We start from the raw sequence: 24,791 nt of genomic DNA, 5'->3' as shown, positions 1-24,791 counted from the left end.
TAATAGCAGTAATGTGTCTGCCAACACAAAAAGGTTTTATTAGGCCTCAAATGTCCTGCTTCCCTGGACTTATGAAATAAGTTTTTTAATCCATTTTCAGTTTTTCAATAAGAAATCATTTCCAGATTCTCCATATGAATTAAAATTTCTCCCTTAACTACCATAATCCAAACTCCACATACTGAGAGCCAGAATAAACCATTAAATGCTGAAAATTAAAAAGAAAATAGAAATCTGCAAATGTTTCAAAACAGCACACAAAAAACAAAAATCAAGAAGCCTGTATGGTACGGTGTCAATAGTAACTCATAACTGCTTTTACTCACTTATTTATAACCCTTTCTAATTAAGAAAGTGCTTTAAATTCCCCATAGCACCTACACAGGGCCCTAACCATATCTCTTAGTTCACCATCTCTTGGCTGAATTGAGTATAGCAAGCAAAAAGGACTATCCGCAATCTATGCTACTAATTGAAGTCATTAATTTGGACTACTGTAAATTTTGTCAAATTCGTGAGAGGTAACACTGTATAAAAACATTAACTACCAGGGCGCGTGGGTGGCTCAGTGGGTTAAAGCCTCTGCCTTCGGCTCAGGTCGTGATCTCAGGGTCCTGGGATCGAGCCCCGCATTGGGCTCTGCTCAGCAAGGAGCCTGCATATCTCTCTCTCTCTCTCTCTCTCTCTCTCTGAGCCTGCATGTCTCTCTCTCTCTCTCTCTCTCTCTCTGCCTGCCTCTCTGCCTACTTGTGATCTGTCAAATAAATAAATTTTAAAAAAAAATTAACTACCTTATACCTTCTTACCTCTCTTTCCCAGGTTCTGAAACATAAAAAAGTATCTCTGAAAATAAAGAAGATCTCAAAGGATTCTGAGACTCCTGGCAAGTTTCAGAAATGCAGCAAGCCTCTCTTCAAAGTTAAAAAGCCATAAACTTCTCAGCTAACTCTATTGAAGCAGCTTCACCAAAGTTCTAAAAAGTGGAAAGCATTTATCAAGAATGTTTCCATTTCTCTCTCTTCTGAGTAATCTGAGCTCCCTCAGAGTTACCTTCTCTAGTTATCAAATTATCTGAATTTCATTTTCCATATTACCATGTTTCATAGTCTTTCCAAATCATGGCATAGTTGTTGAAACTATTTAGGATACACTGTTTTGGCTTCTGTTCAAATTTAAGAAGTCAGAAGCTCCAGGGGCGCCTGGGTGGCTCAGTGGTTTAAGCCTCTGCCTTCGGCTTGGGTCATGATCTCAGGGTCCTGGGATCGAGCCCCACGTCGGGCTCTCTGCTCAGCGGGGAGCCTGCTTCCCCCTCTCTCTCTACCTGCCTCTCTGCCTACTTGTGATCTCTATCAAATAAATAAATAAATAAATCTTAAAAAAAAAAAAAAAAGTCAGAAGCTCCAGCTTAGCTACCATTTCCAGTTATGTATCACTGCATAATAAATTACCCCTAAAACTTAGCAGCTTAAAGCAACAACCATTTTCTTTTCTCCAATTTTGTTGGTCAGAAATTCAGAAAGCATACAGCCAGCAATTCATCTGTTCCATGTGGCATCAAATGACATCCCTTGTGGTCTTAAGCTGATGAACAGACTGAAGAATCCAAGATGGCCCCACTCACCTGCCTGGGACCTTGGTAGAGATGGCTAAATGGCCAGGCTCCACTGGGAATGTCCAGGAGTGCTGAGACACGGCCTCTCCAGTATGACAGTTGCTAGTGTATGCCAGCCTTCAGAACAGACCTCTCTAGCAAGTACATTTCAGCAAGTCTAGTCAGATCTTACATGACATCTCAGGACTCCCAAAGAAAGTATGTCAGACAGAGGAAGTGGAAGCCGCGAGTTTCTTAAGGTCTGCACCCAGAAACAGGTACAGTGTCACTTCCACCAAATTCTATTGGTCTAAGTAGTTACAACACTCACAGCATTCCATTACCCTTTATCCATTACACAATAAATTGTTTTAATCTTCTGAGAATTAGAAAACAAGTGAATTCAAAGGAACCTTCTTTTCTACCCTTTGAATCCAGATATAAAAAATATGTATGATCAGGGACTGTCCAGTTGTCAGTCTAGCAACTATCTCTACACACCCCTAAAACCACTCATACTACATAAAAAGAATCAGACCAAAATCTGCACTTTTTTGTTTTAATAAAACTCCAGTATTCCAAATTCTATTTTTTTTTTCCTAAAGATTTATTTATTTGTCAGAGAAAGAGCAGAAGCACGGAGAGCTACAGGCAGAACAGGCAGTGCAGGCAGAGGGAGAAACAGGCTCCCCACTGAACAAGGAGCGCAATGTGGGACTTGATCCCAGGACCCTGGGATCATGACCTGAGCCAAACGCAGACGCTTACCCGACTGAGCCATCCAGGCATCCCACCAGTATTCCAACTTCTATTGGCTTATCTATTAGCTTATCCAAATATCTATTAGCTTACCTATTAGCTAAATTATATTAGCTAACCACAACTGAGGTTCTTATATTTTTTATTATACATGTATGTATAGCAATAAGTTTTTTCCTTCCAAGATTTTATTTAAATTCACATTAACATATAGTGAAATATTAGTTTCAGGAGTAGAATTTAGTGATTCATCACTTACATACAACACCCAGTGCTCATCACAAGTGCCCTCCTTAATTCCCAACAGTTCATTTTTGCCCTTGCTTCCCTTGCCTTTGGTTATGTTTCTAGGAAGAAGTCACCGTGGATGCCTGTGTTCTCCTCTAGGATTCTGATGGATTCCTGTCTCACATTTAAGTCTTTCATCCATTTTGAATTTATTTTTGTGTATGGTTTAAGAAAGTGGTCCAGTTCTATTCTTCTGCATGTGGCTGTCCAACTTCCCCAGCACCATTTGTGGAAGAAACTGTCTTTTTTCTATTGGATATTCTTTCCTGCTTTGCCGAAAATTGGTTGACCATACAATTGAGGGTCCATTTCCAGGTCCTCTATTCTGCTCCATTGCTCTGTGTCTGTTTTTGTGCTAGTACCATACTATCTTGATGATTACAGCACTGGAATACAGTTTGAAGTTTGGAATTACAGTACCCCCAGCTTTGGTTTTCCTTTTCAACCTTCCTTTGGCTATTCAGGATCTTTTCTGGTTCCAAACAAATTTTAGGATTGTTTGTTCTAGCTCTGTAGAAAATGCTGGTGGTATTTTGATAGAGATTGCATTGGATGTAAAAATTGCTTTGGGTAGTACAGACATTTTACCAGTATTTGTTCCTCCAATCCATGAGCATGGAACACTTTCCTATTTCTTTGTGTCTTCCTCAATTTCTTTCCTAAGTGTTCTATAGTTTTCAGATTACCAATCTTTTACCTCTTTGGTCAGACTTATTCCTAGGTATTTTATGGGTTTTGGTGCATGTAGCAATCATTTTCAAATGACTGAAAGGGATATTAGGGGTAAAAACCCAATGTTCTCTATGTACACCATCTTTTGCAAATCTCACAAAGAAGCCAGAATGTAACAAACAAAAATAATAATAGTTAAAATTTATTATGTGCTTACTTACTATCTGCTAGGCAGTGTTTTAAGTACTTAACATGTATTAGCTTTATTGAAGCCATCTAACCTTATGAGATAGTATTATTATGTTTTCTATTTTTCAGATGAGAAAACCAAATTGCATGGGGAAGAAAAAAAAACCACTACTAAGTGACAGCACCAGTATTCAACCCCAGGTAGTATGGCACCAGTGCATTCTAACCCTAGGGCCGTATGACATATAGATTATCCCCACTTAGACATCATGCTACCTCATCCTACCAGACTTTGACCTGGGTACAGGTCAAAGCAGGATTGTATGTATGCACCTCAGATCCTCTATCCTAATACCCTGCCTGCAATGAAAAACCCCAAACATTTCCTGTTAATGGGCCTTTTGTATCTGACTCAAATTAGGAATAGTGTCTGCCTTGGTTTCTCCACTCTTAACCCTATGTCAGCCACAGACACTTGAATGGACTGTAAATGGTTTTATATCTTCGCACACACTGAGAAAAAGACAAGCCAGCAAGAATAAAAGGCTGGGAGCATGGATCCAAATTGTTCCTCAGTGAACTAAGATGCTGCCCCCACCGCTTCCTGGAGTTAACACTGACCCATGCCTACCAACAGTTTCCTGCCACATCTCTCAGATTTGTAAGAGGAAGTTTTGGTCACCTCTGAGGAACCTAGTATACCGATCTACAATACACCTGAATATGTCTATGCATGGTTTAAACATATATGCACAGCATTGTCTTGGCTCCCTTGCAGTGCCCTTTTCCTTCCTAGAAGAAGGCAAAAAGGGCCAGGAAAAACATCAGAGACCCAAAGGACCAACAAAGGTAAGACCAGACAATCTAATGAGCTCAGTACAAAAGGCAAAGTTCAACTCTTAAACTTAGAAAATACTGAAATGCCTAATAACACGGTATACACCAAGTCTCTGATGCACAGCATTTGTGAATTATCCAGCCTTGCATTACACTGAAAGTAAACAGATAACTATTGGTATTTGTTATTCCTTAAATTTATGTCTTAATTAGTTTGACAAGTTGATTTTAAATAATGAAAGCCATCTCTGAAAGGTCCATTTAGACTTGTGTAGATAATCAGCATCTGCCTCTAATCAAACTGAGATGATTAGCAAATTAAACCCTTTAATTAGCATTTTGCATAATTTAGCCAAATTATGCTTCTTAGGTCTAAGAAGGTGAAACAGGGTGAATTTATCAGTAGATATTCCTTTAAATCTTTATTAATTATCAAATTTTACCACATATACAGTAAAAATAAAGACATACAAATTAAAATCAGCCTAGTTGGCTAAAACCTAACACTTCACACAACATTTAAGCTAATTATGTCATTTGGGGCAAATTAACACAATACTCAGAAGAGAAGAAAAATATTTCATTTCAATTTTCTCCATCAACTACCTCAGAGGTCAACTTACCAAACTATATTCAAACAGCATTTTTTAAGAAGGAAGGAAAAAGCAAGCATCTCTCTGCTGCCATTCAGTACTGCAGAAGCCAAGGTTAATTTCACTACTCATTCAATCATACAGTTCTCAAAAAAAGCACTCACAAAAAGGTAAGCAACCTGTCAATTTTCTTTGTTAGACAGAAAGAGACCACAGGACAATATAGTAGCAAAGATGCCATCACAAAAAAACAAGATAAGCCATTAATTTTAGCTACAAGCAATACATTCTCTGACACACAGAGTGATGCTTTTTTTTTTTCTTAAAGTATCTCCACTCTCAACTGACCAAAACACCCCATTAGCCATCAACGGTACCAATTTCCAGGGTTTGATAAACAAGTCAGGTAATAAATAGCAAGAGCTTAAAAAACAGTGGAGGAAGTGTATATCTTTTCTAACATACATCAAACCCCAGCTTCTGATGAAGACATGGTCTTGGAAATAGCCCCTCTGTTCTAGAATTAATCCGCTTACCAAAAAGAGGCAGTGAAATTTCAAAGTAGACTTTTCTCATGACTAAAGATAACAACCTACTAAAAACTTCAAATAAATTATCTTTCTTCTGCTATGAATACTACCCAAACTGTAGCTCTTCGTGTGTGTGTCTGTGTGTGTGTGTGCATGTGGGTGTGTGCCTGTGTGTCAAAGGGAGTGATAAATATAAAGAAAAATAATCATGTCAAGCTTATATTAAAAAAGGGTCACTCAAATAAATTGTAATTCATTTTAAAGAATATACAACACACCAAATGAAAACTGGCACAGAATAAACAAGAAGCTATCCTTTCCAAATCCAAATTGCAATCTATTTGTATGCAGGTCCTACTGCATCCCTGAACAACCTGTATTTGGAGAGCCCAAACAATAGCTCTGATGTACACTAATCAACCAAATAGTACCAAAATTGTTTCTTTAAGGACTTACTCAAGTGGCAATATTTTTAATATAATTTAGTGTTTTGCATCTACAGGCACTCAGAAAATATTAGTCGGTTCACTGACTGGAAAAATCAAGCCTACATTCCAGAGACTGTTCTTTTGGTATTTCATAGCAGGTCTCAGGGAAAGCATCCACAGTCTAATTTGGCTCTGAAGTGACATGATATATATCCAGCCAAAAATACTTACTTCTCTTAACCCTTGAAGTATCAATAGGGCAACTAAAATCAAATGTAAAAAAGTTAAAACTCTAGGAACATAAATGCTCAACCTTTAGTCTTATTCACTTGCTATTTAACAAACCCCACTAGCCACTTAATATTAAAGCAGAAGGAAGAGACACATAAACACCTGCAAAGCATGAACTTCAATTCATTTCACTACTTTTTTCCCTTCTAAACAGACTGATATAAGTTTAAGTACAGTGCTTTGGCTCCCCCAAATGACACTTCTAGAGCATAATCCTGTCACAGAGAAAAGAAACAGAAGCTAAATAAATACAGCTGGATTCCTTGTATCCCATCTTCATTGGAAGAAACTTGTCCCTAGATTCAGTTTTAGTATCATCCCTCATCTACTCCACTTTCAGTAAATAAACAAAAATATTACATATTCAACCAAGAGTTTATCTCCGAGTCCCAAAAGGTGAAAGAATTATATAACTAACAAACAGGAAAAAGATGAAGGTAAAAGTATTGTACCAAAGTTTGCGTCACAGAGGTATTAACAGTCAAAAAAAAAAGCGGGGGGGGGGGGGGGGGAGACACATTTTTATTAAAAATGCCTTAAAGTAATTAACCACAAAGACTAGTTCCAAGATTACAACTAACCAGACCTTCAAACACCAAAAAGTTCTATTTCGAGAAATAAAAAATGTCACTGCCAATAAAAAAAATCACTGTTTAATTTTAAACATTCAATATAACTTTCAGAGTTAGAGTCCACTGTTTTCATATGCATAACCAAAGTGCTTACTAAATAATAAAATGGCTAGCCATTAGTGTTCACAATGTGCCAAGCACTGTGCAATTTAGATAGATAATTTCTTTTAGTTTCACAACAATTCTATGAGGAATATACTATGATATTCTCTACCTCACTTCTCTTACCTTACTCATGAAGAAAATAAGGCACTGAAAAGTTAGGTAACTTACCCAGGGTCATAAAAAAATCCATTATGAGATTAATTTTCCCCCATTTTCTCACTCATACACTTTCCCTTAGCAATCTTCTTTTCCACAGATTCAAATACTACTGTTACATATTTTGATTATGTACTTTCAACCATGATCTCTTGAACGCAGCCTAGTATGTTGAACTGTCCACAGCCTATCCCCACCAGCCCACCAGCACTCATAAGCAGTATGCTCACAACAAAATATACCACCCTATCCACAAAACATACTCCTATTTCTATATTCCCTACCATTACTAAGACACTATTCTTTATCTACCAAACAGCCTGGAGTCCTATTCATTTCACACTCCATTACGTCATCCAACCTTCAGGCTCTGTCCATATCTATCATATTGGCCCACTTCTTTCCATTGTCACAGCCACTACTGTAATTCAGACCCTCATTCAGTCCTTCATTCGGTCAAATCTTCCTTGGTGTTAACACAGAAATTGGCAATATCTCAACAGAACTCTGCTGTAAGTCTCAACATTCTATTACTTGTCAATCTTTTTTTCTTTTAACTTTCAATTTTTTTTAGCTTTCATTTTAAAATAATTATGGACTCACAAGTTGCAAAAAACAGTACAGAGAGTTTCCTTGTACCCTTCAGGGTCCCTCAATGGTTATATGTTACATAACTAGAGTACAAAACCTAAACCAGGACAAATGATACTGGTACAGTGCATGAGTACAGTTCCATGCCATTTCACCACATCTGTAGATATGTGAAACAACCACAATTGAGAGGAATTATTTTTACTCTGAGGGTCTTAGTGTTAATTAATCTCATCAAGGCTTTAACAGATTCATTCTCATGGTCAGCTAGCAGGGAGGTCCACTATTACCTGACGTAATATGTCCAATATTACCTGACAATCTTAAATCTCAACTTGGGTCTCAACTCTAGACTTCCTTATTCACTCAGCCACTGTGCTTCTCTTTTACCATACTAAATTAAAACATGTCAGTACCCTCCTCAAAAAGTCAGCAATTACCTCTTGCCCTTATCCTATCTCACTAACCTTCCCTCCCTCTCTTCCCCATAATTTTTTTTTAAAGATTTTACTCATTTATTTGATACAGAGAGTGAGAGAGCACAAGCAGAGGGAACAGCAAGTGGAGAGAGAGGGAGAAACAGGTTCCACGCTGAGAAGAGAGCCCGATGCAGGGTTCGATCCCCAGACCCTGGGATCATGACCTGAGTGGAAAGCAGACACTTAATCAACTGAGCCACCCAGTGCCCCTTCCCCATAATCTAACTACAAGCTTCCTTCTCATTAAAAATGTATAACCAAAACCAGATTAATGTGGGGGAATATGTGAATGTACTTCCTTGAAATTCATAAAGCCATTAAAATAATGCCAAATGAACAGAGTATATGATATCTAGAAGATCTCACAGGAGTAGGGGTTAGGAAAAATAGAATGACAAAACTAGGAGTGTTCAAGCTGGAAAGAAGAAAGAGTACCATACCACATGAAGGAAGAGCAGGCTGCTGTTTCTAGGGGGGAAAAAAGGCAGGTTCCAAGGCCCTCTATTACCAACCAGTCCTCAGAACAGAGTTCCAACAGTTGGTAAGCCCCCACAAAGATGCAAAAGAAAGAGATCACCTTAATCCACCCATTCTATCCCTTAGGTTTATCTTCAGAACCTGTAAGCCGACAAGGCAATAAATTTTATAGGTCCCTAGGTCCAAAGGCAAAGTTCTCTCAACAGTTTGGTGCTTGGAATTCCTCTATTGTTTATATACATCATCATCCCCATGTATTAAAATATAAATAAATAAATTTAAAAGTTAGAATTCTTCTTATGATTAATATTCCTCAAGTCTTACTATCTTAAGTCACCATAAATACATAATTTCTAGGAATTATTTCTATACATAAGTGATCCAAAGACCAGAAACCTCACTAGATGAACAGCACAATCTCAGGAAAAAAAGCACCTTCACTATATGTTCTATGATGATATCTCCAAAGGAAATAGAAAGAACTGAATGTCCTACCCCAGGCCCACCAAATGATCTATGAGCAGCCAGCCAGTCTTAACTCTCCCAATCTGAGAAGTTTGCTTGCCCTCTTACACTAGGATACTAGGAAACTCTACATCCACAATAATGAAGAGTTTTGAACTCTGTTTATAAAGCAGACTAAAAAGAAGTATTATTTTGATGCCACTTTTGACTGTCTCCATGTGTTATACTCACAGTTGTGCATACTGGAACTACACAATACAGAGGGTTTAAGAAGATTATTTTTTACAAATAATAGGAAGACATCCAGATATAACCTTAGTAATGGAAATAGTAAGTCTGGGATGACAGTTACTTTAGTGTTAGTAAAGAGTTAGTAAACAGTCTGTTTTTTAAAAAGGGGTAATTCGGGACGCCTGGGTGGCTCAGTCAATTAAGCCGCTGCCTTCAGCTCAGGCCATAATCCCAGGGTTCTGGGATCGAGTCCCGTATTGGGCTCCTTGCTCCACAGGGAGCCTGCTTCTCTCTCCGCCTCTGCCTGCCACGCTTCCTGTTTGCACGTGCTCTCTCTTTCTCTCTCTCTCACAAATAAATAAATAAATAAAATCTTTTTTTAAAAAGAGGGGGAGGGGTAATTCCATAACTAAAATATAAAAGAAACAGAAAAGCAATCTAAAACAAAATAATACTAACAAACATAAAGAATCACATATAGTGTATTAAATGTCATAATCAAGGGGCACCTAGGTGGCTCAGTCAGTTAAGCGTCTAACTCTTGGTTTCGGTTCAGGTCATGATCTCAGGGTCATGAGACTGAGCCCTGCATCCACTTCTGTGCTTAGTGCACAGTCTGCTGGAGATTCTCTCTTCCTCTCTCAGTGCTCCTGCCCCCATTCACATGGACGCACTCTCTCAAATAAACCTTTTTTTTAAAATGTCATAATCAAGTGGTTAAATACTGTACCCACTCCTAGAAACTTTGTGAATGCAATATCCACCAATGTAGACTGGTATAGTGTGTGTGTGTTGGTGCCTCAAATGCCCCATCTTTTCCAAAAACGTGAACTTACAGAAACATACAGAACAAAATAAAGTATAATTATCCATCAATTCACACAGTAGTTTCATTCCAGGAACTATCAGGGTACACAAAAACCATGGGGGAAAAAACATTTTATGTATATTTATAAAACAGTGTTTGGGTCTAGATTCAGGTCATTAAAACAGGCTTGTGATTTTTTTTTTACCCCACATAAATTTTTAAAAGGAAAAAGAAAAATCAAAAAGGACATGGAAAAATTCATTGTTGTACAGAACTATCCAGTGCATTGCAGACACTCCAGCATCCCCATTTCCTGTCTATTAAATGCTTGTAAAACACACCAGTCATTGTTAAAACCATCAGCAATACACCACAAAGATGTCCAAAGTACAGGAAGTAGTCCCTGAAGTCCAGAACCCCTAAATGAACCAAGGAGTTATCCTAAAAGGCCTAGTCTGAAACAACCAGTGGACCTCTCTCCAAAGAAGGTGCTCCTCCTTTCTCCTAAGCCAAAAACAAAACCAAATCAAGGCTGTAATTTCCTTTTTTTTTTTTTTAAAGATTTTATTGATATGTTTGACAGAGAGAGATTACAAGTAGGCAGAGAGGCAGGCAGAGAGAGAGAGGAGGAAGCAGGCTCCCTGCTGAGCAGAGAGCCCGATGTGGGACTCGATCCCAGGACCCTGAGATCATGACCTGAGCTGAAGGCAGCGGCTTAACCCACTGAGCCACCCCGGCACCCCTGTAATTTCCTTTTTATCATACTATTATTATTATTAGATATTATTCCTATCTCAAGCATAAAGTCTACTTTGGAATTTTAGTTTCCACTGACATTTGAGTATCACATGAGTCTATTGTTGAACATGAACTAAAACATACAATGTGACTAAAAAGATATTAAAAAAAAAAAAAAGTACCAGAGAAAATCAACATAGGGTATAGAAAAGCCATGGTTGAGATAATAGCCCTTCAACAATGGAGCTGTGTAAATATAGTGTTTTCCTTAGAGGTAGCACACATATTATATTGGGAAAACTAGTTATGGCATATTTAATATATTGTGTTTCCATTTCTGCCAGGAACTGTCAGCTAAAATAAAACATCCTCGTAAAATTACAGTTAATGCTTTAATTTCCTACATTAATGTAAATCTCTAATCTCACACCTGTGTTTGCATATCCCTTTTGATGGGCACTGTCACCTTAAATGTCAGCATCTATTCCACATCATTTCAGTGTAGTTAAGGACTAGCTGGGAGGAAATGTGCTCATATATTTAGTAACATGCTTTGCAATAAACACATTTCAAAAATCTACAGATTGGATTTTTAGTTCCAGTTCCATCATTTAACTCTGGAGAGGTTACTTCACCTCTCTAACCTTTCCTTGTGGAGCTGCTGTCTGGATTAATTTATATAATCCATTTAAAGCATTTAGCTTAGTGCCCGGCATTCAGTAAACACATAACAAAAGTTAGCTATTTAGTGACAAACTTCTCTCCTCTGTCTCCTCAGATCACTGTGGACACCCAAAGCTTAAGAAGCCCACTGCTCATTTAGGTATCAACAAGTATTACTTCCTCGGGGAACAACATTCATACAGAGGTGACAGTCTCTGTATCAACTAAAAAAAAAAAACTGGAAAATATTTGCTTACTAGGCTCCAATATGGACAACAGAAGGATTCTCTTGCCCAAAAGCGTCAAGTGACACTGAAACTGGGAGAGCACACTTCAAGCAGAGCTGAACAAGAGAAAAAGCCAGACAGCTGGCGGGTATCAATAGCTGGAGTATGGCACCAAGAATCTGAAAGCCAAGGAGGTTAGCAATCAGTGGAACTAGGGAGTAAAGAGCATAAAGAGAGCGTAACTACTTCATCTCTGTCTTCTGAGGGGTAGGGAGTGGCAGGATGGTTATACTAATGGGGCCTGGGCTAACTGCAACTATTTCCTCCTGCCTTTGTAACTCAACCTTAGCCACTCAATGACTAGAACACATAATGGTTTTTTCCTGCAACTCCATCAGGCTTCCACATCCCTGGTTCTTATTCTCATCCCAAAGACCTAGGATAAGGCACTCTGATCTAGGCTCTGAATTAGCCCATGACAGGATTAGTTCAATTAAAAAGGATTTAATGTTCAGGGAGGACGGGGCAGCAGGAGACAAGAAAAAGGATGGTTATAGGTTGAAAAAATAAAGTACACATTTGAAAAGTCAGTATATGCTCTTTTTTTGGAAGACCTTCAGAAAACATCACTAACACTTCACAATGTAATGTTTAACGAAAAGAATATCAGAATACTAAAGATATATTTAGTAAATTAATTTCATTCTTTTAGGATCTAAATAGTAACATATATATAATATTATTAGGTGAGAAACTTCAGCTAAGTTACAGTCATACTTTTTCAAGGGCAAAGTCAGAGACATGAAGTCATCATCAATAAGAATACAAAGACTTCTATATTCAAAAGCTATACGAAAACTTTAAAAAACAAAAATGACTCTGGTAAGTTATTTGAAAATTTTTGCACATGTTAATTTTAGCCTTCAAGGGTAATTCAGCTTGAAGTTTCGCATTTAGTCATAGCATCTCTAGGTTTAAACTATCTTATAATGAGCAAAATCTAATTTTGTAGCTTGATAAGGAAAATCCAAATTCTGTGAACTCCTAAAATATTGCCACGAAAGACCATCTGCTATGGCATATTTTTACAATTATATGCATAAATGGTGAGTCCTCAATTAAGTAAAAGAATTCAATGAACCTTTCCTCACTCTCCAAATATAATACTAGAGCTGCACAAAAATATATATGAAACAATATAAAGTTAGCTTCCATAATTATTTGATGTCAAAAACAACATGAAGATAAGTGTATTGTTTATGGAGTGTGCTTACAGAAAAAAAAGCCCTATTAATGCTTTCACTTACATCTTTTGAAAAGAAGTTAAAAGTATGCATTGTAACAGAAACACATAAAGAGCTCTGTGTAAATCATAAATTTTCCTATAAAGAATAGAGAACAAATTGAACTCTGCTAACCAGCATAATCCCTCAAATTCAGTTCAAAAGCAAAAGCTCATTTCATATACAACATATATATATGTGTGTGTGTGTATATATATACATATATATATACTTATTACCTAATATTTAACCCTGAGAAAAAGTAAGTATTCCATGTTACTGTACTCATCTTAAAGATTACTTTGTTTATATAAGATAAATAGAGGTAAATCCTTTGAACTGACTACTATTTTCTCTGGAAATTGACTTGTTTACTCAACATTCAGCACCACGCTTGAATCCATCAGGCAATTCAACTCAAAACTGCCCACTTCAAATTCTTGGAATATAAAATTATCTACAGGGTGCCTGCGTGGCTCAGTCAGTTGAGCACCTGACTCTTGGTTTTGGCTTAGGTCATGATCTGACAGGTCGTGAAACTGAGCCCTACATTGGGCTCCACGCTCAGTGGGGAGTCTGCTTGGAGATTCTTTCCCTTTGCCCTCCCCCTGTGCTCTTTCTCTCAAATAAATAAATCATAAAAAATAAACAAATAAATAAAATAAAACAAATAAATGATGTAAGGTTTACTTCACCACTCTGAAAATAAACTTGAACCTTCATCTGATCATTAATCCTTTCTCCTTCAGTTTCTTTAAGTCGAAATTCCAACAAGAGTTAATGGTATGAGCTTACCATCCCACTTCACTCTTCTCCAAGCCCCTTTCCACTCCTGTCATAGTCAATGGCTTGTCAGATGCCCAAGAAAAGCTTCCATGCTCATCAAACACATGTTCCCCAGTGTGTTCCACTAGATATCCATTCTGACATCCGCAGGTCCTGTCTCAGCTGTAACATTAGACTCCCCATTGGCTGAAATTTATTCTGTATCAAAGGGAAAATTGAGGGGCGCCTGGGTGGCTCAGTGGGTTTAAGCCTCTGCCTTCGGCTCAGGTCATGATCCCAGGGTCCTGGGATAGAGCCCCACATCAGGCTCTCTGCTCAGCAGGAAGCCCGTTTCCTCCTCTCTAGGTCTGCCTGCTTCTCTGCCTACTTGTGTTCTCTGTCTGTCAAATAAATAAATAAAATCTTTAAAAAAAAAATTTTTTTTAAGGGAAAATTGAAGGTACGCATTTCTAGATTTTGCAAGCACATTAAAACTGCTTTGCAACTTATTAATAGGCTTATAATAATTTACAATAATATCCCAGAGGACAGCTACAAAATGAGTCATATATATCAAATGAATGGCATTTTCCTATTTTATGTAATAGAGTTGACCACAATAATGAATGCACAATCCAAAAGAGCTACAACAACCCAAATTAGATCAACCAGCTATGAAAACAATATAATAAAGGCCAAAATGATCAGAAAATCATGACTACCTCAAGGCCAACTTGCAAATAACTAAGAAATAATAATGTACAACAAGTGAACCCCCAAAACCATTTTAAACTTCAACATATAAAACTATTAAATCAATGCAAAATCAATGTTCCAATGTTAATTAGAGAAAAGTACCCAGAAGTTCCTAATAAATTCACATAATTGACATTTCCAATAACAAATGACAAATTAAACATTAACTCATGATCACCAAAAAGGAGTAAGCCAAAAATAACATGAAATTATTTCTAAGATAGAAGAATAAGATTTCAAACTTCAAGGGATAAGAAACAAATTTTAAATATCAGATTCAGGATAAGGAAAATTATTTTAAAATAGGTAAAAATAAGCAATCTGAAGTTTTACAAGTACTTATTTTCAGTGAGCCAGGTAATAAGGTTACCAACCACAATGCCTTCACTCAAAAACCCTCCCTTCCGGGGCGCCTGGGTGGCTCAGTGGGTTAAGCCACTGCCTTCGGCTCAGGTCATGATCTCAGGGTCCTGGGATCGAGTCCCGCATCGGGCTCTCTGCTCAGCAGGGAGCCTGCTTCCTTCTCTCTCTCTCTCTGCCTGCCTCTGAGTGTACTTGTAATTTCTCTCTGTCAAATAAATAAATAAAATCTTTAAAAAAAAAAAAAAAAAAAACCCCTCCCTTCCTGAACATATTTGACAACTGAACAACACTATTTCTATTTAATATGCAGTGGATTTCGCATTTGTGATACACAGAATACACTGGATATCTTTTAAGATACTTACCTTCACTGTCCCTGCCACTCTGGGCTATTTGGATGAAAAGCATCCTGCCATTAAATCCACTGGTATTTCAAATCAGGTAAAAAATATTTTTTGACTGTCCTAAGAAGATTTTTTAAAACATCAAGGTAAATTATAAACAGCTATCAGACTGTGAACTGCAAGAGCACAGAGAACCTTTGTCTGCGAGGATGACACATGTCAAAGCCTGACCTTTGCCTAACTGGTAAACTGAAAAATAGTTAATAGTATATTTGACCTTACTCATTCACCTTTAATGTGACACAAGGTTAAGTCAATCAATTCAGCAATGAGATCCAAAATACCCACCAAAGACAGCATTTCTAATCCTTCCTAGAAATTTCAGATTTAAAATACAAATTATTTACACATAAAGCCAAGAATGAAAAATAAGTTTTTCCTTTCTGAATAATTCACATTGAAGTTTTATGTTATATATCTTAAAGATTCAGGAGCTCCTCTCCACTAAAAACCCAAACACAGACTACAAAAGCCAAATTTTCAAAACACGGCCAGAACAAGAAACACAATGGAAGAATCCCAGTCTGATAACTGGCCTCATTCACCTCCTTCAAAATTCTATTCAATAAAACTACATCAACTATGGCAAACAACAAAAAAAATTTAAGAAAAAAACCTTGCAAAGAAATTATTTTTCTGTACATATTTCTCCATCAAGTAAACACAATGCAATTTAGTTGTAACACTGCATCTCCTTCTAACATAAAAATACATTTATTTTACAGAAAGAGATTGACATAAAAGTCAATGCATCTGGGTGCCTGGGTGGCTCAGTTGGTAGAGCCTGTGACTTGATTTCAGGGTTGTAAGTTCAAGTCCCACACTAGGTGTGAAGATTACTTAAAAATAATGTCCATTCTGACATCTGTAGGTCTTGTCTCAGCTGTAAATAGTAAAAAAAAAAAAAAAAAAAAAAAAAGTCATTGCATCTTTAATGAATCTGAAAGATAAATGTATACAAATATAGAGTCCAGGTAGACTCTAAGATGTACGCCAGCAACCCAGCTTCTGTAACATGTAAGCCAAGATGGCCTTGTGTCTCTACTCCCCACTATTTCCCTCTGCCTCAACTTATGCGGAAGGGTCTATTACTCATCAGAGATAAGCTTTTACTATAAATACTAATAACTTTACCCTAGCTCTTGCTTTCCCGAGTCTAAAAGCATCACTGACATCTGTTTGAGCACAACAGTTCCAAATGCAAACCAAATATTCCAATCAAAGTGAAGAAGAAAAATATGTATATTCCCATTAATTAAATAGTAAAAGTTGGGAAATGGGAAGGAAGAGCCACAGGGAGCTATAGTCAAGCTAATCAAAAACACCTGAATTCAAGTGCCTCGTTTACTAGTATCAGTTGCCATGAGTATACCAGAAAAAGGCAAAAGGTTTCTGCCAGTAAAGTGGTACAATCTATCACAGAAATGGGTTTTCTGCCAAGCCCCTGCAAAACTCTCTCTTTTCTTTCCTCCATGACTCAGATCAGCTACAAATACTTGATCCAGTTTTATATTCCACAGTTTATTTCAAAAACAAAAAAATTTTTTATACTCTGTACACCTCCAACCAAAGTTCTGATCAACCCCCTAGGAGGACTACTCGCATCCTATCCCCCAACTATGAATCACTGAACTAAAAAAACAAAAAGTCACACAAGAAGCCAAAAGTTACTATTCCTTTTAGAAACTGCATAGGATCCCGTGACATGCAAATGCAGGCATTAATCTTCCCTACATTCAATTTTCCAATCTTATCCGTATTTCTACATCTTACTTTAATACATGTTTATTATAATGCACGTCAAGGGGCACCTGGGTGGCTCAGTGGGTTAAGCCTCTGCCTTTGCCTCAGGTCATGATCTCAGGGTCCTGGGATCAAGCCCTGCATCCTGCTCTCTGCTCAGCAGGAAGCCTGCTTCCCTTCCTCTCTCTCTGCCTGCCTCTCGGCCTACTTGTGATCTGTCTCTGTCAAATAAATAAATAAAATCTTAAAACAAACAAAACAATGCACCTAAAATGACCTGCAGAATGAAACAGAATATAAATACAGTAATTATAGCAGACTGGATGTAACCAGAATAGTATTAATAGCCAATCATGACTGCCAAGACACTTGTTAAAAGTATGTCTGTATGTGCCATAAATTCCACTCTCCTATAATAATAAGACCCAAAATAGATTTTAAGTTCGTTTCTAATCCCAGTTAGCTAACAAATAGTGTTATATTAATTTCAGGGGTATAACATAGTGATGCAACACTTCCATACATCCCCTGGTGCTCATAACCTCAAGTGCATTCCTAATCCCCATCACCTATTCAATCTACCCCCCACCCACCCACCTCCCCTCTGGTAACCATCAGTTTGTTCTCTATGGTTAAGCCTCTCTTTTTTCTTTCCCTTTACTCATGCTGTGTTCCTTAAATTACACACGAGTGAAATCATATGGTATTTGTCTTTCTCTGACTTATTTCACTTAGCGTAATACTCTCTAGTTCCATCCAAGTCATTACAAATGTCAAGGTTTCATTCTCCTTGTTGGCTAAACAATATTCCATTGCATATATATACCACATCTTCTTTACTCATTCATCTATTGATGGACACTTGGATTGCTTCCATAGTTTGGCTATTGTAAATAATGTTGCAACAAACAAAGGAGTACATTTATCCTTTTGAATTAGTGTTTTTGTATTCTTTGGGTTAATACCTTGTAGTGTGACTGCTGGATCACATAGGCTTGTTCTATTAACTTTTTGAGGTACCTCCATACTGTTTTCCTGAGTGGCTGCGCAAGTTTGCATTCCCACCAACAGTGCAAAAAGGCTCCCCTTTCGCCACAGCCTCACCAACACTTGCTGTTTCTCGTGTTTTTGATTTTAGCCATTCTGACAGGTATGAGGTGACATCTCATTGTAGTTTTGACCTGCATTCCCCTGATGGTAAGTGATGAAGAACATTTTTTCATGTGTCTGTTGGCCATCTGTACGTTGTTTTTTTTTTTTAAGAGAAATGTCTGTTCATTCTTCTGCCCATTTTTAATTAGATTATCAGGGGGGTGCTGTTCAGTTTTGTTTTGTTCTGTTTTTAAAGATTTTATTTCAGAGAGAGAGAGAGAGAGAGATCACAAGAAGGCAGAGAGGCAGCAGAAGGAAGCTCAGCAGGGCTCGATCCCAGGACCCTGAGATCATGGCCTGAGGCGAAGGCAGAGGCTTAACCTACTGAGCCACCCAGGTGCCCCAGTGCTGTTCAGTTTTGTAAGTTCTTTATATACTTTGGATACTAACCTTTTATCAGATATGTCATTTGCAATTATCTTCTTCCATTCCACAGATTGCCTCTTAGTTTTGTTAACTGTTTCCTTCACTGTAGAGGAGCTTTTTATTTTGATGTGTAATTTATTTTTGTTTTTGTTTGTCTTGTCTCAGGAGGCATATCTAGAAAAAAAAGTTCCTACGACCTATGTAAAAAAACTTAGTGCCTGTGTTCTCTTCTAGGATTTTTATAAGGTTCAGAACTCCAAAACAGTTTTAATTGCAGCAAAAACATATCAAATCTAATTAACCCCACACTTCTGCAAATACAGACATTTGCTGCCTCTACATCTACCACAATATTACTAGTTAATACACGTGCCAGGCACAATACTAAGAACTCTATATACTCTTTTAAGATTTCATTTATTTAGAGAGAGAGAGCATGAGTAGGGGGGCAGGAGCAGAGGCATAAGCAGACTTTCCGCTGAGCAGGGAGCCTAAAACAGGGCTCAATCCCAGGACCTTGAGATCATGACCAGAAGGCAGCCACTTAACTGACTGAACCATCCAGGCACCCCTACTCTAATTTAAAACTCAGGAATCTGTGGTGAGGATTAAGAGTATCCTGATTTTTTTTTTAAGATTTTTTTTTTTTTTTAAGGGGAGAGAGAGAGAGAACAGGAACAGGGGAAGGAGCAAAGGGAATGGAGAGGGAGGGGTTAAAAAATCTCAAGCACACTCCATGCTGAACACGGAACCCAACGAAGGGCTCAATCTCATAACGCTGATATCAAAAGTCACACATTCAACCGAATGAGCCACCCAAGCACTCCAGGATTATCCTTATTTTAAAAATGAGGAAATGAGTACAGATTAGGAAATCTACTCAAAATCACAAAGCTGTCAAGTAGGGGACTGAATTTTAGGTTACCTATTAAGTCAAAAGTTAGCCTATTACTGTTTAATGGAGGCTGACACAAGACAAAGACTCCTACATTAGAGACAAAGATATTTTATTACTCCTCTATCACAAGAAGCAGCAAGAGACCCAAAACATTGTGTCATCCTTACAGTCAAGTTCTTTGGGGGACAACATGACATATTCCAGATGAATGGTCAAGTAGAATGGGTTTGCACTACAGCAAGGAACACTGAGAAACAATCACTTTTACAGCAAGCAGTAAGCAAGTCTCCTCTATATATCAGGAAGGTTATTACTTCATCCCTCAAGGCTGCTTGTCAAAAACACAGCTGTGAGAAATGGACTGGGTGAAGAGTAGTCATGACCGTATTTTCTTGACATACCAAGCAAGACATGTAGGATCAGAAGGGGGAAGTTCCAACAGTAATATGCATCAGACAGGGAATTCAAACTCCACAAATACAACACCAGAGTCTGGACTATTAACCACTATTAACAAATCACATTCAAAAACATTATTGATGGGGTGCCTGGGTGGCTCAGTTGGTTAAGCGTCTGCCTTCGGCTCAGGTCATGATCCCAGGGTCCTGGGATCAAGCCCCACATCGGGCTCTCTGCTAGGCAGGGAGTCTGCTTCTCCCTCCCTTGCTCCCCCTGCTTGTACTATCTGTGAAACAGATAAAATCTTTAAAAAAAAAAAAGAAAAAAAAAACTTTATTGTTGTTGTTCCCCTAATTTAAAACTATAATTACTGAGATCATTGAGAACTCTCACTAAATATGGCAAACTGAATATAAATATTTATTTCCATTACCTCCACAACAAAATGAAAATGACAATAATGATATAAAAAGAATATAAACCACCAATGACAAACAAAATAGTGGAAGAGGGAGTTCAACGTGTTTTTGGAAAGAGGATGAAAATGTGCTAACTGATCGAAAGGAGAACAGGACACCACAATTTAAATCCATAAAGATACTGAAAAGAGAGCTGGTATTATCTCATTATTCATAATTCATTATCATGAATTAGATGCACCAAACACAAAAAATGAAGAATGAAGAAAAAGAGAGAGAGAAATAAATCACCATAGTAAACAGTGGGCTCCTGGCTCTCTGATACAAGAATGTTGCTATTAAGACATAAATCACTGTGGAAAGAGATTGGAGGCTTCCTTTGACATATTAACTTTGGCAGGGATCATCAACCAATTATTTTTTAGAAAATAAGTGAATAACACCCAATAGTAAATAAGTATCTCATTCACTTCCATGTACAAAATATAAACCCCAATCTTCCAGTCCACTTTTTAGTATCTCTATATTAAACATAAACAGAAAGCCAAAGATCATTAGACACTTAAGAAAAATATTGAGGGGCGCCTGGGTGGCTCAGTAGGTTAAAGCCTCTGCCTTCGGCTCAGGTCATGGTCTCAGGGTCCTGAAATTGAGCCCCCTGTCAGGCTCTTTGCTCAGTGGGGAGTCTGCTCCCCCACTCTTCTCTGCCTGCCTCTCTGCCTACTTGTGATCTCTGTCTGTCAAATAAATAAATCAACCTTTAAAAAAAAAAAAAAAAAAATTGAAGAGGTGCCTGGGTAGCTCAGTGGATTAAGCATCTGACTTCAGGGTTCCAGGATCAAGCCCCGAGTCAGGCTCCCCACTCAGTGGGAAGTCTGCTTATCCCTCTCCCTCTGCCCTTCCCATGCTTGTGCACACACTCTCTCAGGGGCACCTGAGTGGCTGGTTAAGCCTCTGCCTTCGGCTCAGGTCATGATCTCAGGGTCCTGGGATCAAGCCCCACCATCGGGCTCTCTGCTCGGCGGGGGGCCTGCTTCTCCTTCTCTCTCTGCCTGCTTCTCTGCCTACTTGTGATCTCTGTCTGTCAAATAAATAAATAAAATCTTTTTTTAAAAAAGGATTTTAAGGAAATACTATGAATGAATGTATACATCAATTAGATAATTCAGATGAATGGAGAAATTCCTAGAAAACACAAACTACCAAAACTAACTCAGGAAGAAATAGAAAATTTGGAAAGATCTATAATAAGAGTAAATCAGTAACTTTAAAACACCCCGCAGAATGCAAGCTAGTGCAACCACTCTGGAAAACAGCATGGAGGTTCCTCAAAAAGTTGAAAATAGAGCTACCCTACGACCCAGCAATTGCACTACTGGGTATTTACCCTAAAGATACAAACATAGGGGGCGCCTGGGTGGCTCAGCGGGTTAAAGCCTCTGCCTTCAGCCCAGGTCATGATCCCAGGGTCCTGGGATCGAGCCCCGCGCAACGGGCTCTCTGCTCAGTGCAGAGCCTGCTTCTCTCTCTCTCTCTCTGCCTGCCTCTCTGCCTACTTGTGTTCTCTGTCAAATAAATAAATAAAACCTTAAAAAAAAAAAAAAAAAAAGATACAAACATAGTGATGCAAAGGGGCACATGCACCTGAATGTTTATAGCAGCAATGTCCACAATAGCCAAACTATGGAAAGAACCTAGATGTCCATTAACAGATGAATGGATAAAGAAAATGTGGTATATATATATACAATGGAATACTATGCAGCCATCAAAAGAAATGAAATCTTGCCATTTGTGACAACGTGGATGGAACTAGAGTATTATGCTTAGCGAAATAAGTCAATCGGAGAAAGACAACTGTCATATGATCTCCCTGATATGAGGAAGTGGAGCTGCAACGTGGGGGGTGGGGGGGCAGGAAAAGAATAAATGAAACAAGATGGGATCAGGAGGGAGACAAACCATAAGAAACTCAATCTCACAAAACAAACTGAGGGTTGCCAGGGGGAGGGAGAGGATGGTGGGGTCAGGGACACCGAGGAGAGTATGGGCTATGGTGAGTGCTATGAAGTGTGTAAACCTGGCGATTCACAGACCTATACCCCTGGGGCTAATAATACATTACATGTTTATTAGAAAAATGAAAAATAATAATAAATAATAAGTAAATTAATTAATTTAATTAAATAAAAAAAACAAAACACCCCACAAAGAGATGCCTAAGCTCAGACAGATTCCCCGGTTAAATTCTACCAACTGTTTAAAGAAAAATTAACACTAATCCTTCACAATCTCATCCAAAAAAAAAAAAAAAACCATCACCCAGAAGAGCAGGACACACTTCACACTTCCCAACCTCTTCTAAGACCAAGATTACCTGATACCAAATCTAGACAATGACATCACAAGAAAACTACAGACTAACATCCCTTACCAATAAATACAAATATCCTCCAAAAAATACTAGCAAATCAAATTCAGCAACATATAAAAAGGATCATACAGGGGTACCTGGGTGGCGCGGTGTGGAGTCTGCTGGAGATTCTGTCTCTCCCTCCCCTCCCCCCTTGGTGCATGTGTGCTCACTCTCTCTCAAATCAATCAATCATACAGTATAACCAAGAGGGATTTATCCCAGGACTATCCATCAAGGTCAGGACCAAAAATCAATTAATGTAACTCACTATACTAATAAAATCATACAATCACCTCAACAAGTGCAAAAAAAAGCACACGACAAAATCCAAACTTTCATGATGAGAATGCTCAAATAAAATTTGAAGGAAATTTGCTCAATCTGAAGAAAAGACATCTGTAAAAAACATATACCTAATATCACAGATCACAGTGAAAGACTGAATGCTTTCCCCCTAAAATCAGGAACAAGACAAAGATACCCACTACTGCCACTTCTATTCAACATTGTACTAGAGATTCTAGAAGGGAAATTAGTCAAAAATAAAGAAATAAAAGGCATCCATATTGGAAAGTAATGAGTAAGATTTGTCTCTATTTGTGAGACATAATCTCCTAAGGAATCCACTAAAACCTCTTAGTATTAAGAGTTCCATTAGGTTGGAGGATATAAGATCAATATACAAAAATCAATTGAACTTTTATACATTAGGATAAACATTCCAAAAATAAAGAAATAACTCCACTTACAGTGACATTAAAGAATAAAATACTTCACATCCATTAGGATGGCTACATTCAAAAATAAATAACAGCAATTGTGGGTGAGAATATGGAGAAAGGAAAACCATCATATACCAGTAAGATATAAAATGGTGCAGCCCTAGTGTAGTAAACACCCATACCCTCTAGTGGGTATTTACCCCAAAGATACAGATGTAGTGAAAAGAAGGGCCATATGTACCCCAATGTTCATAGCAACAATGTCCACAATAGCTAAACTGTGGAAAGAGCTGAAATGCCCTTTGACAGACAAATGAATAAGAAGTTATGGTCCATATATACAATGGAATATTACACAGCCATCAGAAATGATGAATACCCAACTTTTCTATGAGCATGGTTGGGACTGGAGGATATTATGCTGAGTAAAATAAGTCAAGCAGAGAAAGTCAATTATATGGTTTCACTTACTTGCGGAACATAAGGAATAACATGGAGGACATTAGAAGAAGGAAAGGAAAAGTGAATTGGGATAAATTGGAGGGGGAGACAAACCATGAGAGAGACTGTGGACTCTTGAGAAACAAACTGAGGGTTTCAGCGGTGAGGGGTGGAGGAGGGATGGGTGAGCCTGGTGGTGGGTATTAAGGAGGGCATGTATTGCATGGAGCAGTGGGTGTTGTACATAAACAATGAATCTTGGAACACTGCATCATAAAGTAATGATGTATTTTATGGTGACTAACAACACAATAAAAAAAAAATTACCTAGAAAGAAGATAGAGGAAGAAAAGCCTGAAATGCCAATAAAAATGTTCAGATGCATCAAATATTAAACCAAATATTTTGCCTGAAAAAAAATAAAATAAAACCGTGCATCCACTTTGAAAAAGTCTGGCAGTTCCTCAAAAGTTTAAACACAGAATTACCCGATGACCTAGTAATTCCATTTCCAAATACCTATCTAAAGTAAAAAGATATCCACACAAAAACCTGTACATAAATATTCACTACAACATTATTCCTTTTTTTTCTTTTTAAAGATTTTATTTATTTATTTGAGAGAGAGAGAGAGAGACAGTGAGAGAGAGCATGAGCGAGGAGAAGGTCAGAGGGAGAAGACTCCCCATGGAGCTGGGAGCCTGATGCGGGACCCGATCCTGGAACTCCAGGATCATGACCAGAGCTGAAGGCAGTCGTCCAACCAACTGAGCCACCCAGGCACCCCTACAACATTATTCCTAATAGCCAAAATGTAGAAACAATCCAAAAGTCCATCAACCTGTTAAACAGAGAAATAGTACTTGACAATAAAAAAGAAGTACTGATTTTTGCTACAACGTGGATGAAACTTT

At 38.0% G+C, this 24,791-nt stretch overlaps 1 protein-coding gene across 3 annotated transcripts in view; it reads right to left on the bottom strand.

Annotated features, from left to right (window-relative positions):
- The window catches only part of PRIM2 (DNA primase subunit 2), a 325,522-nt gene that overhangs the window by 290,252 nt on the left and 10,479 nt on the right, over positions 1-24,791 (bottom strand). The window lies entirely within an intron of this gene.

The sequence above is a fragment of the Mustela lutreola genome, chromosome 6 (genome assembly GCF_030435805.1).
Source record: "Mustela lutreola isolate mMusLut2 chromosome 6, mMusLut2.pri, whole genome shotgun sequence".
Lineage (NCBI taxonomy): Eukaryota > Metazoa > Chordata > Mammalia > Carnivora > Mustelidae > Mustela > Mustela lutreola.
This window is presented reverse-complemented; position numbering and strand designations above follow the sequence as displayed.